The sequence below is a fragment of the Corvus moneduloides genome, chromosome 3 (genome assembly GCF_009650955.1).
Source record: "Corvus moneduloides isolate bCorMon1 chromosome 3, bCorMon1.pri, whole genome shotgun sequence".
NCBI classification, from domain to species: Eukaryota; Metazoa; Chordata; class Aves; order Passeriformes; family Corvidae; genus Corvus; species Corvus moneduloides.
This window is the reverse complement of record NC_045478.1, coordinates 32546529-32563909: the sequence shown is the minus strand read 5'-3', so window position 1 is coordinate 32563909 and position 17381 is coordinate 32546529. Positions and strand designations below refer to the sequence as shown.

General features: G+C 40.9%; 1 protein-coding gene across 49 annotated transcripts in view; it reads right to left on the bottom strand.

Moving 5' to 3' along the window:
* RIMS1 (regulating synaptic membrane exocytosis 1) overlaps window positions 1-17381 on the bottom strand; it is a 316131-nt gene that overhangs the window by 243157 nt on the left and 55593 nt on the right. Inside the window, exon 1 of one of the 49 annotated variants that reach the window (XM_032104796.1) lies at window positions 1353-1452. The exons of the other annotated variants lie outside the window; for them this stretch is intronic. The gene's annotated coding sequence lies outside the window, so the exon portion shown is untranslated. Of the gene's footprint in view, window positions 1-1352; window positions 1453-17381 lie in introns of those variants that run through there. 49 annotated transcript variants of the gene reach the window in all.

Sequence of the window (17381 nt, the reverse complement as noted above, 5' to 3'; positions counted from 1 at the left end):
TGTATATAACCTGTAACCTATGAACTAAGCAGCCTGTTTCTCCCAAAGTGATAGAAAAACACGCTCCCTCTCCAAACTGCTATCACTATTTCTATTTTTAAATCTAAGCAAAATGCAATGATAATAAGTGCCTTGTTGTGGATACAAAAATGCTGTTAGCAAGGAATTTCCCTGCTGTTTTCTAAGCTGTGGGATACTTTTCTCTCTCATGAAGAGATTAGCAGAAGTTCTCTAAACCATGAACACCTGCAACCTTGTAGAACTATGTTTATGGTACAGCAGAAAAATATTTTGACAATGGATGTTTTAGGATTTTAGCCAATCACCCCCAAGGGGTGGCTGATCCTTTGTCCAATTAGGCTATGACGAAAAAGTCTATAAAAGAGTTTGTAAAATAATTAAATAAATCAGTCTTGCTGCAAAATTCCTGCCTGTTGGATCTTCTCTCCTCCTCCCTATGGCTGCGGGATACGGTAATATTTACGACTGTAATACCTTGTGAACACACAGAAAGAAAATTACAGAAGAACAACACAGCATATCCCAACACAGCTTCATTTCAGGTAACTCCAAAGAAATGGTCTGCTTTTCTGTTTAGGTCCTTACTTTATGCAGATCCCTATGGTATCTGAAGTCTATCTCTCATCCATCAAACCTAAAACCTTCACAGTTACAGACGTGATCAGCAGCAAGTCCAGTTCTGGACTCAAGCTGTACTTCATTTTAAGTGCTTTCCAGTTCAGAATTCAAATGTGTTCCATCTGAACATATGCGTGAAGCAAAAGCATGGTTGCTACTGAAATCAAAAGATTTAAAGTTATCTACAAATCACAGCTCAAAACCCACAAAACTTCATTTGAAAAAAAAGTAATAAATAACATTTCCCAAAATTCTGGTGCTAACTAGTTTTTGGTAAAATTTTTCATTTTGTTTTTCCTTTGTGTGAACAAGTGTTGTTAGACTGTTTCAAGCCTGTCACTTCATCGCAGCTTATCTTTTAATTTCATTGATCTTCTAAATCAGCAGATTCCTAATCTTTAAATACTACTTGAAATGTGGTTTTGGGTGCTAGCATACAAAGACTTAAAAATATTCAGAATAGCATGAATATTCCATGTGAAATATTTTCTCTCATTCATGCCTCCCTAGCTACTCTAACTGATGGATGGGGATTTTCTGTGCCCTTATTTAGTGTTGCTGTTCCCCTGATCTTAAAGATCTGCTTCATGAAGATAGACAACTTGCACACATTTGAAAAGCAAGCTATCATCACCATCACCTACAGAAAAGCTTTGAAGTATTAAAAAGCAAAATAATTTAAACTGCAGTAACAATACATATTAACATATCACCATTGTTTTACGACAGAACCGTCTGACCAACTGAAAGCAGTTTTCTCCCCTGAAGCGGTTTTGAAATCATGTCTAGAAGGGTCACTAATTCCACAGGTATCCAAGCTGAAAAAACAAGAGAAAAGTAAATTGCTTTTGAGCAAGTAACTCTTCTTTTAGACCAGAGCATAATGTTACAATTGTTCCTATTTGATTTTCTTTCAGCATGGCAAACTTTTAATCAGACAACTAGGTCCTGGAGAAGCATGTGGCATGGCATACTTTTGTGGCAAATAATCAAGATAAACTATCTTTCCACAGACTTATATGACCAAAACAATTATACCAGGAAATAAACTGTTTTCAGAATATAGGAGGTACAGAAGCATTTCCATGGTAAACAATGCTCACAGAGCTTCACAAGTCTCCTTGAAGAGGGAGCTTTCCAGCGTATGAAGGATGCAAATGAGAAGCCTGCCTTTAATTTCTAAGGGTGTCCTGAAGAAACAACACTGCATGGTGTGTCCCTTTCTGCAGAGATTTCAAACTTTATAGCTTTACAAAGCTAGTAATACAGACAGTATCTGTGATTTGTCAGCTGCCCTACATCACACTGTAGATGTCATACACCAGATCAAGGATGCAAACCAGTAAATCCCTGTAGGGAAATACAGAAGGGCCTCCTCAGAATTACGGTCCTTCCTCCTCAACACCAAATGAAACTTTCCAGAAAGCTTGTAAGCAGCTTTCCACTCTCCTGTCTCTTCACAATTACAGAGGCTCTACAAAAACATGGTAGGTTTGCAATAGGGTCTTTCTTCAGGCTTTTTTGTATGCTGTAAATCAACAACATCACAGAATCACTGAATGGTTTAGGTTGGAAAAGATCCTTAAGATCACTGAGAGTGATAAGGTCTCCCCTGAGCCTCCTCCTCTCCAGGCTAAACAACCCCAGCTCCCTCAGCTGCTCTTCACAGAAGTTTTGCTCCAGACCCTTCACCAGCTCCACTGCCCCTCTCTGGATTCATTCCAGCCCTTCAATGCCTCAAGGTGCAGCCTCACCAGTGTTAAGCACAGGGGAAGAATCACTTCCCTGGTCCTGCTGGCCACACTATTGCTGATACAGGCCAGGATGCCATTGGCCTTCTTGGCCGCTTGTGCACACCTCATACTCAGCTGCTGTCAACAAGCACTTCCAGGTCCTTTTCCACTGAGCGCTCTGCAGCCCCAGCCTGTAGCACTGCATGGGGTTGTTGTGACCCAAGGGCAGGACCCAGCACTTGGTCTTGTTGAACCTCATAATGTTGGCCTCAGGCCCATTGATCCAGCCTGTCCAGAGCCCTCTGCAGAGCCTTTCTACTACCCTCCACCAGATTAATACTCCCATCTAAGCTGCTGCTGCCCACAAACCCAGTGAAGGTGCACTTGATTCCCTCATCCATTGATAAATATATTAAACAGGACTGGCCCCAATGCTGAGCCCTGGGGAGCCCAGTAGTGACCAGCCAACAACTGGCTGTGACTCGCATTCACCACCACTCTCTGGGCCCAGCCATCCAGCCAGTATTTAGCCAGTGAAAAGTGCACCACCAAGCCATGGGCTGCCAGCTTCTCCAGGAGTATCCTGTGGGGCCAGAATTAAAGGCTTTACTAAAGTACAGGTAGACACATCCACGTTCCTTCCCTCATCCACTAAGCATGTCTCTTTGTCACAGAAGGACCCCTGCCGTTCCTAAACCCAGGCTGGCTGGGCCTGATCCCCTGGTTGTCCTGCATGTACTGCGCAATGGCACTCAGGATGATCTGTTCCATGACCTTCTCTGGCACCAAAGTCAGACTGACAGGGCTGTAGCTACTCAGATCCTCCTTCCAGCCCTTCATGTAGATAGATGTCACATTTGCCATCATCCACCCAGCTGTGATCTCCCTGTTTATCCAGGACTGCTGGTAAATGATGCAAAGTGCCCCAGTGAGCACTTTTGCCAGCTCCCTCAGTACCCTCAGGTGCATGCCACCAGGGCCCATAGACTAAATGGTGTAGCAGGTCACTGATAATTTCTCCTGGATTACAGAGGTATCACTGTGGTCCCCATCCCTGTTCTTCCAGCTCAGGGGTCTGGATGCCCAGAGAACAACTGGTCTTGCTATTAAGATGTGAGGCAATAAGTACCTCAGCTTTCTCCTCATCCTTTGTCACTATATCTCCTCCTGCATCCAATAAAGGCTAGAGATTCTCCTTGGACCTCCTTTTGTTGCTGATTTTTTTAAAGAAACATTTTTATTGCTTTTTATGGCACAGCCAGATTAAGTTCTACTTGGACTTTGGCCCACACCAAAATATGACCTAGTCTCTGCTCCAGAGAAATGTTACAATGGGCAAGAAGAGAAACCCAAACTACTCCCTCTACCCTAGCCTGATTGAAAAAGAAAAAAATACCAGCCAGTATTAACACAGAAGAAAACTAGAAAGAACTAGGAGCAGTTGAGGACATTTTCACAGTCATTTTGGCAGAATATGGTCTTTTCCATCCACGTCTGTTTTGCTCTGGTGGAGCAACAGCCCTTGCAGCGCCTTGTTCTCCTCCACCTCAGAGCTGTCTGATCAACTCCAGCTCCTGAAGAACAGAAGAGCCCCACATGTGTTGCTGAAGTGCCTTCCCTTCCTGCGCCTGGATGACCTCACAGGGCACCTGCTCATTTGTCACCAGCTGATGCAATGCACAAGGCTGGGGTTTAGACTGCTTTAGTTGAAGAGGCCTTTGAGACAGATCTTGAGCACTACAGCCATGAGCAAAAAGAACGTAATTGAAGCATGAGTGATGGCTGCCAGACTATGAAAAAAAGAGCAGCTGATATTCCAATAAGAATGATGTAGAAGCCCAATTCCCACCAACCTTAACTGTGCAGCATTAGTTCAGTATTATTTGTCCTTTTTGAGACTTTATTCTTCCTTCTTTTGTTGCTGTTTGTACTAGTAACTTAATGTTCTTCTTTTCATAGTGTTAAATAAATTATCCTTTGTACTGAATAAATGATATCAGTAAATAATAAATGGAAAAAATACAAAGTCAAAGAAAACAGGAAAGGAACAAGGTATAGAAACGGAGATACCCTCAAACCTAGAATGAAAAACTGGACCAAAATGGCATGCAGGACAAAGTGAAGAGTGTTTTTTCACAAGATCTTGCATACTCCAAAGATTTACCCTCAAACAGGAGAAAAAAATGTTGAAGTTTATTTTGTAAAAGAATTATGAAACAGATCTCTCTCACCACCTCCTTCCCCATACAGACAGCAAGACAGCGATAAATGGCACAGGACAAGAAGTGATTTGGGCACAGACTTCATGGATAAACTTAATAATTTAAGAGCAAGAGAAAACCACCATTGTTCACAATACCATATTTTGGTGCATTTAGATGAGATGCATTCAGAAATCTGTCTGTATGGCAGATGCTCTTATTGTCCCATGAAAGAGCCTGGAACAAAAAGCTTGTTTTAGAAATGGGCTAACAAGCTACTGAATTCTGAGTCAGTAACTGGCTGTTCAGGAAGAATGTCTTAGATTGCTCGGTACCGTATTTTATCTGAACTCTAGGGTAGTCTCAACTGCTCTACATTTATTCTGGCTTTGCATTTTACATCTCAGTATACTCAGGTTCATTTTGTTACAAGCCACTAGAAATAAAAGGCTCTAGAATATAGGCCATCTTCTAAGAGGATTAGTTTTATGAATTGGCAACTGATTTCTCAAAAAATTGAAGACATGTCAAGAAGAAGAGGGTACTGCAATCACTTTACTTTTATCTAAGTCATTAAACTGAAAATCACAGGGAGCAAAGAAACATTAACCACTCTTTATCATTATTTTTTACTTTATATGTATGATATGAATTATATTTTATACAAATATAAGTAATTTTTTTGTCCCAGGGATAGGATCAAAGCTACACTGGATTTTTACGCAGCAGCTTCAGTTTTTCAGTGCACTGAAGCAGCATCACAGATTATAAATTCAGCAAGTGATGTGTTTTATTACTTCCATGTTTCTGGTCTCAGTGATGACAGCTGGACTTTATTTGGGCAAACTTAGCTGTAACTACAGCAGAGGTTTTCCCCTTCTCATCTCCCTGGGGAGGAGCAATGGCTTCACTTTTCTGTCTACAAAATCCCACGCATACCCACGGATGTGTTCCTCAAACAACGTGTGAAGGGTGACTACTGAGTGCCCAGGTGGCCAGAGCAGGTGCAGGAAGGCGCAGCAGATGATTCACGGCACGGTGCTCGCCTGTGCTCTCTGCTGCACAGTCTCCTCTGACTCCACAGCAAGCATGAAACATCCCTACATTCTTAGCAGACATCTGGCTCATTGCTAACACATAGCAGTTATTTGTCTGGGATTCCCAGGTATCTCACAGTCCAGCCAGCCCAGTCAAGAAGGGCAGCAGCCCCACAAACATACCACAGAAAACTGCCAATTCCTTCCTTCCCCCTCCGAACCCCAACCTGGATGAAGCTTTTTAATATTACACCTAAGCAACCAATTGGGAAAAAAAGGATAAAAGGGATGGTTTTTCTTTATCAGAAAGACTACAACTAGGGGCGAAAAAGTGGATTTTTCTTTTAAACCCTTTTGCATGAAAGGGAGTTGTGCCAACGAAGCACACTGTTGCTACAGGAAGCTCATGGTAATGCAGGATTTTAACCCAGGGTTTACATTTAAAATTCTTCAGGTCTGGAAGAGTCTAAGCCTTAGTCTAACCCCTAGTACATCTGGCCTGAGACCCTGAATCATAGTATAATGACAACAAATGATTTATCAAAAAAAATATTTAATCCACAGATGCACAGAGCTTTCACCTACAGGTGAACCTGTTGTTTGGGGAACTCACTGACTCAATTTTGCTTTCTAGATGGTAAATTCATGCAAATTACCTTTACTCCCAGCAGATAGAAGGATTACAAAACAGGATTTTCAGAAGCATGTGTCTTCATATTTATACAAGATTTATACAGCTAGGAATCTAAAGCAAGCATGATTTTCTTCAAAACTTGGAAATATTTGAGCTATAAATTTGTTAGAAAAATTATATTAAAAGTGCTTTTATACTGATTACACCTTTCCCCTTCCACCCAGTTTAGAATTAAAAAGTAGCCATTTCTAATCATGATATGGAATTGAACATGGTTTTTGCACATTTTTCACAGATCGGTAGATTTACACTTTCTAAGCAAAAACCCTATGGTACCCTATGGTTCAAGAAGTTAAAAACCACACACACTTCCATTCACACAGTATCTGCCTTCATTCTTCCTACTTCCCATCCTTTGCATCTTCTTTCCATTTTCTCATGTGTGCCCCTGGGCATTCAAAATTATTTGTTACAGTGCAGCAAATACACTTTTTCCCGCATCTAAATCAGCTTTTGTTTTTTGGTTATTCATTTTTTTCTCTGTAGCAAAGAACTACAGAACTACAGAACTTTGCTACTCTGTAGAAAAGAAATGCTTCCTACAACGAGGCCAGTCTTCAACATTAACTTAGAATATATGAACAGAACAGACATTTTTGTGCTTGATGTTTATCAAAGTTCTCTCGGATCAGACAGTATTATCATCTTCCCCTCCATCATCCGACAGGACTGTGGCTTACGTTTATGTCACTCACACTATGAAAAAAGCCTGGCTATCACTTTCCAGCTCCATACATTTGCAGAAAAGCAGATAGAGGTTTCCCAAAACCCACACACTACTGAGAGACTAAGCTCTATGCTTGTCAGATTATATTAAATAGTAAATATAAACAGAAGGAACTTCAAAAGGATTTGGCCTGTCTGCCACTAGTTCATACAAACAAAACGGAAAAGGTGCTTACAGGGTGCATGCAAGGTCAGGCTCCAATTTCTGGATCTCAAGGAGGGCAATACCTGCCTTTTCCATCCACTCAATTGTCAGAGAGGGCTGGGTGCTGGACGCAGGCTAGGGAACACTGCCATGGCACACACGGTGCTGCTCTTAGCCAGTACATTCAGGCGCTCCATTGCCCCTCTGTCAGAAATTCCTCCCCATCTCCTACTAGAGACAATTCTGCAGTAACTTCCAGAATCAATCAGATGAAGACTCTCCAAATCAAAAACAAGCTGCTGGTTAATTAACTGCAATAGGCTCCAAAAGCCTTCTTCATAAAATCACACAAGGAGATATTAGATGTCTTAAACCCTATCTACTCTACTGTAACACAAGATGAAAGGGTCAGCTTTCCAGGAGTAAAGGATTTGGAACCAGATTACATGGCAGTTCCAACAGAATAAGCTAAGAAAATAACCTTCACTGTGGAGGGTTTCCTTATGGTTCTCCAAATACACTTTTCCTGGAAGTCTCCATTACAGCCATACAAGACAGAACTGCAAGGGGAAGCGTGCATAAACATGTACTGTCTTCACATAGAAACAGGTACTTTGGGAATGATTTTTGAAAGTAGTCATGCTTAAAGGGAGATTTTTGAGTGGGTTGATAAGGTCTCATCAGTGATGTGAGAGATTATAGTAAAGAGTTTATCTGAATTTTTAAGTTCTTAAACACGGTCCAGATTTTTGTCCTTGCATCTAGGCTACAAGAAATGACAGAACACACAGCTACCGAGAAAGATGTAAAAGAAAACTTACTTGGCTTAGGAAATAAACTCCACTACTCTATCTCGGAAGGGTTTTTTCATACATAGAGAGACTTGACTCCTGTGACTTTACTTAACCACATTAGAGCCAGTCACCCTGTGGTTCTTGCATAGACAGGAGAAAAAGGCACATGTAGGAATATCTCACTTGTTGTCCATATTTACTTTAGACTGAGCCATAGGGAGTCTAGATGTAGAGTTTCCTATTCCTTTCAATAAACCAGGTTTTTTTTATAACCAACCACCCTAGAAGAAGTCAGTGATGTTGCAGATGTTTATACATAGTCTGATGCATCCTATTTTAGCTGTCTGGATGGCAGCTGAGTACTAGTCAGTTAGCCAGTACTACCAGCTCTTTCACATTTTCCCATTTTCACACAGAAGCAAGCAGAAAACCACAGGAGCAGGCAGAAGCAATTTGTGTAAATCTGCATTGGGAAAAGATATTGGTTAGAATGCGTAATGCCAACAAAGACAAAACACAGAGAAATGTTTCTGCAGGTAAGTTTCTCAGCCTTGCAGCAGCCATGGCCCTTCTGTCACAGAGGCGTTTGTTTGGTTTTTGGTTTTTTTCTAATGTTCCAGGACAAAGAATCAAATACAGGTCTATGATTTTTCTTATCAAATAAATCTATTTCTGTATTTAGTTGTTAACACTGAACTCCAAGAAACAACACAGGAGCACAAAAAATACTTTCCTGGGTTGGGCAAACAGTCCATCCAGTCCTATGTTTTGGCTCTAATACTAATAAAAGATGGTAGATGAGGCTACATAGGGAGAGCACATGAGCTGCTCAGCTTTGTGTAGCCCTTTCCCTTCATTCTCCAGAAGCATCCACTGCTGTTGTTTGGGGGATGTAAAATAAGATGAGCCTCCCAAAGATTGAGAGGATATTAGTTATATCTGAAATGTCACAGAAAGCTGTAGCCTGTTACATGGGGAAGTTGCCAAGTTAAAAATAGAAACTGCCAATCTGACTACAGCTGTGAGATGCATTTCACTGACAGACTGGCTTTTATCTCTTTTATTTAAAAGGATGAATCTCTTAAAAAATCCCCAACATTGTAAAATGTTACCTACTTCGGAACATGAAAACCTGCAGAGCTGACTGCAAAGAGAAATTAAAAGCAACCCAGCGTATTGCAGTACATGTACTCATCAGCAGTAGGTCAGCAGAAAGTACTGTGATGGATCTGCTGCTGCTCCTGCTTTTCTACTTTCTGACTGTTGCAATAAAAGAGATCATTAGGAATCTAAAAAGGTATCTTTAATAGCTGGATGCTCAATTACTAAAGTGGGACTAGCCTGCCTGGGTCTGAGAATGTTTTCAGGGCATCACATTCCCCTATATAATGTTTAGAGCTGTACATAAACAGCTATGTACCATTCATCTCTAATATCAGCTGCTCTCCAGTAATAGACAAGGACTTCAAGCCAACTTCCAAATATCACCCAGCTGAATAGCCTTAAAATTAACAGACCTGAAACTTCTGAAAAATGAAGTATTACTAAGGTGCAATGCAAGCTCACGTTTGATTTCTTCCCTCTGTTGTGAAATGTCTTAAAAATGAAGAAAGATGGTTTATAAAATTGTATTTGTACAACACTTCATTTTTCAAAATGCAAGGAACCAAGCACACTCATTTAACACCCACGTAATCTCATGAACAGTTATTTTCTAGGCACCTGTAAATCACTTCACTTTGATAGAGTAAATTAACTGCACATGTACCTGTGGATAAGAAAGGTGTCAAACCCCTTGTGTGTTGCTCGACTTGAGCAACTGGTCACTTCTCCATCTCAAAAGAGGAAACCAGTCTACTGCAGGAAGGTGTATTTATTGGTGCATGAGACTCTGCCAGTCCACTCTATGAGAAAAAGTAACACACCTGGAGAAGCCTCACCTCCAGGCTGATCTTGCATACACTAATCTCTCAGCAGGTCACATAGAACATTCTTTCTTCAAGTGTGTATTTTTCTTTGATGTACATAGATTACACTTGTTAATACTAATGAGAGCACTGAGAAATTCTTGAGAACAAAGAGAAACCAGAGCCCCAGGGGATATGCACTCACTCCTACTGAAAACGGTGACTGCCATAGTTTGAGCTGCCTGAACTACAACATGAAGCTTCCTCAAAAGGAGATAAAGCATACATGCACTTTCATTGGAACATTGCCATAGTGATGTTTGGCTTATATATATTTTAGTCAGAGCTTCTGAAAAAGCTTCAAAGAGCCTACAGTGTACAATCTAATTAGCAATTTATTCGAGAGAGACTGAGGTCGCTTTGAAATTCTGCCATCTGATAAGGAACAAACACATTCAGTCTGAGGTGCCTTCTAAACTATACACAGACAGGGTTCCAGACCTTCATTTAAAATGAAATCTCCTAGTCCAGCATTATATTCTTCCAGACCATGCTCAGAGCAATATTGGACCCAGGAGTCCATCTGCAAATAGGTCAAATACAGTAAATTCAAGCATGATTATTCCATTTCTCAATGGAGATTTTTGGTTCTGTAAGGGAATAAGTGTTTTGAGTTTAGGACCCTAAGCCTCGACTTAACAACCAAGAACCTTCTACTTTCAGGTGAATTCCTTAAATTTAAGTGCAATGCCAACCTGAACATAAACCCAGCCTAAAATACCATGTCCCAGCCAGTCGCAGATCAGCCTGTAGTGACAGCTCTGCAGCTTTCTGAGAAGCTGGGAACTGCATAGGCCAAACTAGAAGAGACAGAACAGCTGATACAATAGCTTTTACTCACACACAGTTTTGAATAAATCAGATTTATAAATTAAAAATTGAAGTCTTTCAAGCTGCTGTAACTTCCACACTTTGGATAAATGACAAAATCTTGTCGAGATCATCTATGAGATTGGCAGTCATTGCAATGAGGGGAAAAATAGAGGTGCAGCAATTTTTAGAGTGAGAACATAAAGGATGGCTTGCTGTTTCTGACACACTCTTTTCTTGAAATTAAACCTTTGCTGTCATTTTTGTCTCAGACTTATGCAGTACAAGAATATATTCCCTACTCACCTCAAAATTTCCCTTTTATCTCTGGATCAAGACCCATTTATTTCCTAAAACTACTTATTTTAAGGGCAAAAGACATACTCCAGAGGTATCATAAATGAGAGGGCACTCCTTGAAAGTGATTTATTGCCTTTACATGAACATAGAACCATTAGATCTCCATGTTCACAAACCATTGTGGGCTTGAGAAGAAAAAAATTAAAACATTTTTCTTTATTCTAAGCAGCCCCTTTTAATTAGATGCATTTAGCACACATCTTCTCATTACATTCATCATACCATATTTGAGCAGCTTCTCAAATCGCCTGTGATTGCACAAACTCGTCTTCTGCAAGAGCCTGAAAGGCGGCTGCTGCTGCTGGCTCCACCTCTCAGCTCTGCAGTTTTTTATGAATGACTAGCAATCACTGACAATGAATGACTGCCAACTGCCCACTCAACCCTTTCTACTCTTCCCTGCACGTACATACTAGAGAAGCAAACAAGCGTTGTGACTGCAAATGAGCCTTCAGTACACTTTCCAATATACAGCATTCATCTTTCAAAACAGGAACTAAATGTTCTTCCGGATACTTAGAGTATAGAAATTAAATATTAAAAGCTTATGCAACATCCTTTTTCTTTCTTTCTTTTTTTTTTATCAAGCAGATAACTTTTTAGGCATTTAATCAAAGTGAAATTGTCTTTTTCTGAATGCTTCACTGCTTCAGCAACAAACAGGAAAATTGGAATTAAAGAGCCCTCACCTACTTCCAGCAAACAGATTTATTTGCAGCCAAAACACAAAAATCTTTCAGTTGTTTTGAAATATTGTTTGGTAAGGTTTCAACGTAAAAGATACCTTCTATCCAGAAAGCAGTTACTTCTATACAACCAATTTCTTAATTTAATGGATACATGAAAAAAATCAGTACTATTTTGCTGGTTTATTACAATGAGAATGTCCTATAAGAAACGTTAACTGTCACAGCTACTATCATAGCCTAATCAATTTAAATTTGTGACTGTAAGCAGAGGGTAAAAACCCACACAGAAGAAACATTTTAATTACAGATTAGTTACTAGGGCCAAGTATAAATCAAGAAGTCGCTCACTGCATGCTCTGAAAAGGCTCTGCAATAGCTGAAAATTGAAAAAAAGGGAAGGGAAGGGAAGGGAAGGGAAGGGAAGGGAAGGGAAGGGAAGGGAAGGGAAGGGAAGGGAAGGGAAGGGAAGGGAAGGGAAGGAAGGGAAGGGAAGGGAAGGGAAGGGAAGGGAAGGGAAGGGAAGGGAAGGGAAGGGAAGGGAAGGGAAGGGAAGGGAAGGGAAGGGAAGGGAAGGGAAGGGAAGGGAAGGGAAGGGAAGGGAAGGGAAGGGAAGGGAAGGGAAGGGAAGGGAGAAGAGAGAAGAGAGAAGAGAGAAGAGAGAAGAGAGAAGAGAGAAGAGAGAAGAGAGAGAAGAGAATGCAAGCTATGCTGTCTTGCCTACTGCTTAAGTTGCCCTTTCAGTTCTTGCAACCCTGCAGCCCAGTATTGCCACTGCCAGGAATAAGCCATGGGTTTGCACTGAGTTTTCAAGGCTTTGGAACTAACACTTGTCAGGCCTGCTTTCTCTGAACTTCCCTTGGCCTGTCTTCTGCTTGATTTGACTTAGTTTAGCTATAACAGCAAATAACAGAGCTTTGTACCTCCCATTATCTAGAAGGGAAAACGGGACATATTTGGGACATGCAAAGACAAATGAACGTGAGCAGGGTGTAATTAGCACACTCAGAAATATGAAAGCGGCACAGGTACAGCAGTGCCTTCACTGGGCATTATTCAATCAGGACAAATATAAAGGATCTAGAACAGAAACACAGAAAGAGTTGTCAGAAGATGCAGTGTTCAATGTCCTGATGTCTAGCAATTACCAAGAATAGATTTGAAGATGTAATTTAACACACTGGAAACTTATACACGGAGTTTCAGCATAATTATTGCTAAATAATGATCATGAATCACAGGCAAAGGCTGGGGGAGGATGGGAGGGACTTGGGACCTAGAGAGATCTTGTCAGTATCTTTAAAATAGCAGCAAATTAAAGTAACTTAATGCACTAATAAGTATTTTTAATGTAAATGTGTTGATAACCAAACAACAGTACAAGGGTTGCAAATCCCATCCTCCATACACTTCCTCTAATTCCACTGGGCTAAATGAAGCTCCTGCTTATGCTCTGCTCACCTGAGCATGAAGAAAATAATGTAAGTAGTAATGTATGTAGTGACAGAAGTATTTCAACACCTTTATCTTCATGTCAAGGGCTTAACTTCAGCTGAGACTCATTAAATCATCACAAAATCTTTCAAAAGGTTTTACTGAACTCCTCCTTAGGTTCTGTGCTCTAAAGGACATTGTTTCCTCTTCTCCAATTCCCAGCAAATACTGATACACACAGGACACGTGAACTGGTATGAAAGGAAGGACAGAGCTAACATTTCCTTTGTGTTCTGAGGAACACTATTAAAACAAACCCTTAGCAGCAATTATTTTGCTGTGGTTTGGGTTTTCTGGTGTTTTTTAAAGCATTTTTGCGTTTTTGCAAAACAAAAATACGGAGCTGAAGGAACAGACTAGTAGTTTCCCTTCTTAAGGAAGATCAAATGGCTACAAAGGAATAGCAGTTAAGGAGGCCTGACGATAAGCACATTCTTACCCAATTAGTTGGTTTTCAATCTCTAGCAGTTTTAGGCAGTCTTGTGATAATCACCTCTTTTTTTTGGCCATGCTTACTTACACCATTACACTATCACAAACTAGCACAAAACTGCTATCAGAAAAGTGGAAGGTACCAGTTATAGACACAGCCTTTGAAGTTCTCTAACCCTGATAGAAGCTTGGTGCCTTTCCCATCCCACCACACTGACGTCCATCTGTAAACAAAGCATGTTCCCTCCTTGATGTTTGCTGCGCACAGGCTTTGAGAGCTGATCACTTTGCACTGGCTGGTTTCTAGGCCAGGCACCCAAGGGAGATGATCCGTCATTAAGACTTCAGTAATCAAGTACGATTTTTGCTTCTGTCACAACAAAACCCAACAATTACTCAATTTCCAGTTCTCATGGTCATCCTCCAGCTTGAGGCACATCTGATGATCCCCACTCACTACCCCACAGAAAGGAGCAAACAAAAGGATTGCAAAAATGTCAAAACTGCTATCTAAAATAGTCAATACGTCCCAAATTTGTTTTCTTTTGTATTGGTTCCCCTGGGTATGTTGCATTTTCAGTACAGAGAACATGATTGCTTAACACATTCACACTAGTGCTATTCATAGCAAGCAAATCTCAGTAATTCCACTTTTTCTTTTGATCTATTTTTGCAGGTGTTCTGATGCTGACATGATTAGGTTGAGAGCGTACTTCTTTTTCTGAAAGTAATTCTGAGGCAAGACCAAAAAACCTTTATCACTGCAAGATCTAAATACCATCAGTCTTAGGGACATAATTATGAATTTTTTTCTAAGCTATTTAAGATTCTTATGACAGATTATGACTAAACAGTACTAACCATTCTTTCACATCCAATTCAAACAATATGATCATGGAGAAAGCCAACATGTTAGGCATCCTAACATATTCAGGAAGACAGTTATGTTAACACAGCACAAAATCAGCTCTTCAATTATTCTTGATTACATCTATGCTGCCCAGTTGGAAATATCTGAGAGATGCATTTAGACTACAGTAGGGGACATTTATTGTGTAAATTATTTGCAAACTGTCAAACACCAGCATGGTGTTTACCTAGAATACATGTATCACCCTTACTGTCTTCACTTTAATAGACATGCAATAATTCAGGTATTTGAAGGGTTGTCTCCAAATAGAACAGCTACACTGATATTTTGAAAGCTGTTTTTTCCGCCTTTCATGCTCTATTCACTACATAAATGATGTAAATGGAAGTCATTTATTAAATCTTTCACAGAGATGCATTCAACATGAATCTAAGCAAGGGATGTGTGCATGAATATGGTGACAACATTTCAGGCCTTGCCGGTTCTGGGCTAAAATAAGATCTGCAAAGAACTGGGGAGGCAGAGAAAAGCAGTTACAGTGGCTTTTTTTTTTTTTTTTTTTTTTTTTTCTTCGTGGAAATCTGAATATTCCTTCTTAAAAAAAGTATACATTACTTGTCAGAAGTGAACCACTTTTGCGGCCTCTGTAAAGACATGTTCCATATATGGTCTCCACAAAACTCATTCTGTACATAATCTGTACTTACATACTCCTACACACACAGGATCACCGGACATTTGAGGTTGGAAGGGATCTCTGGAGATGATCTAGTCCAACCAAGTGCTCACAGCTGGGTCAGCTCTGATGTCACATCAGGTTGCTCAGTCAGTCTTGAAACCTCAAAGGATGGAGACTACACAATCTCTGGGCAGCTGCTCACTGCTTGACTACCCTTATGATGAGAAAGCTTTTTTTTATATTCACTCTGAGTCTCTTATTTCAGTCTATGCCAAATAACTCTCATCCTCCAACCAACACAGTGCTTGGAAAAGCCTGGGTCCATCTTCTGAATAAACCCCTTGTAGGTACTGGAAGGGCACTAACAGGTTCCCCCTAAAGCCATCTCTTCTCCAGGCTAAGCAAGACCAGGTCCCTCCGCCTCTCTGAGGGCAAGTGCTCCCGATCAATCCCTGACCATTTTGGTGTCCTCTGCTGAACTCACAGCAGCTCATCAGCACCTTTCCTGTATTGTGGGGTCCAAAACTACATGTATCGTATCAGGGAAGATGGAAAAGGTCTAAAAGATGCAATATTGTAGATAATGCTTAGTGAGTACTGACTACAGGATAATACATCCTCTTGATTTCCCAGCTGCTGGATGCTGTTGGCCTTCTTTGCTACCAAGGTACACTGCTGGCTTATATTCAGCTTGCCATCTGCTAGGTTGCCAAAGTATTCTGCTGAACTGCCACCAGTCAGTCAGTTTGCAGCCCCACACTGGTACATTGTTTCCCAGATGAAGGAGTTTGCATTTGCCCCACTGAATTTCCCAGGATTCCTGTCAACCCACTTTTGTTTATCAGGGTCCCTATAGATGAAAATCCAGTCCTATCTACTGGCCCTCCCGGTATGGCATCATCTGCAAACTTAAACCAAAATGCATTCTGTTGTCTTTTTTCAGGTCAGTGAAAAAGATATTAAATGGTAGAAACCCCTGTGGCACTCCACTGGTATCCAGGCAGAGCATAAACCATTAACTGCTACACTGAGCCTAAATATCCAGACGGGTTTCTATTTGTTGCTAGTCCATCCAGACAGTAAGGCCACAATTTGCACATGAGAATATTGCGGGAAACTGTACAGAACTTTCTGTTAAATCCAAGGCCAATGACACAGTACTTTCTCATCCACAAAGATTGTCGTTTCGTCATGGCAAGGCAACTTAGTTGGTCAGGAATGATTTACCTTAAGAAATCCATTCTGACTGTTTCAATCACCAATTTGCCCAGAAACATATTCCAAAAGGACTCACTCTATGACTTTCACAGGGGCTGAAGTAAGGCTGACTGGCTTGTAGTTCTTCAAGTGAAAATTCTGGGATTTTTTGGAGATGGGCACATTTGCATTTATCCACTCAACAGAGAATTTGCCTGACCTCCCTTTTCAGGATAAGACAGCAACCTTTTAAGGACAACTTTTGACAGAAGTCATAAGCCTCCAGTGTTCCTCAACACAGCGTTCCTCCACTTACATCACAACTGCTCACAGACTCTGGCTTTGCACAGTCAGGACATTCAGGTTCTCTGCAAGGTCTCTGTGAAGACACTCTCAATCCTTTTTCCATCTTCCCTGATACAATACATATAGTCTGCTCCTCTCCTCCTTCAGCTCCAAAACTTGGCCACAAATTCCCCTCTAGCACACATGTCCAGCAGACACAGTCAGCACCTCCAACTGCTCCACCCTCAGTGAGCCTGCTGTTCCAGAGGCTGATATGGACGGCTTCTTCCACCGAGACTCTCCTGCTGTTGCACTGCTTCCCTGGGCAATCCCAACCCATCAAGCAGGTGGACTGCAAAAACCTCCTTCAGATATAGTTTCCTTCAAAATCCACAAAACAGCCTGGAAATTAATCCAGCTATGCAGAGCATTCAGATGAACTTGTGAGTTGTTTTTCAGCATTCTCCTAAACTGAAAACTTCAGCACAATCAGAAAATTAAGTACCTTTTTAACTACTGGGACCCTCCTGGAACATGGGAGCCTGAAGTGATTTTTGGCCACACGCTGCATCAGAAAGAGTTTCTTCACAGCAGTGGCAGCCACAGAGAAACTGGGGCCCACAGGTAACAC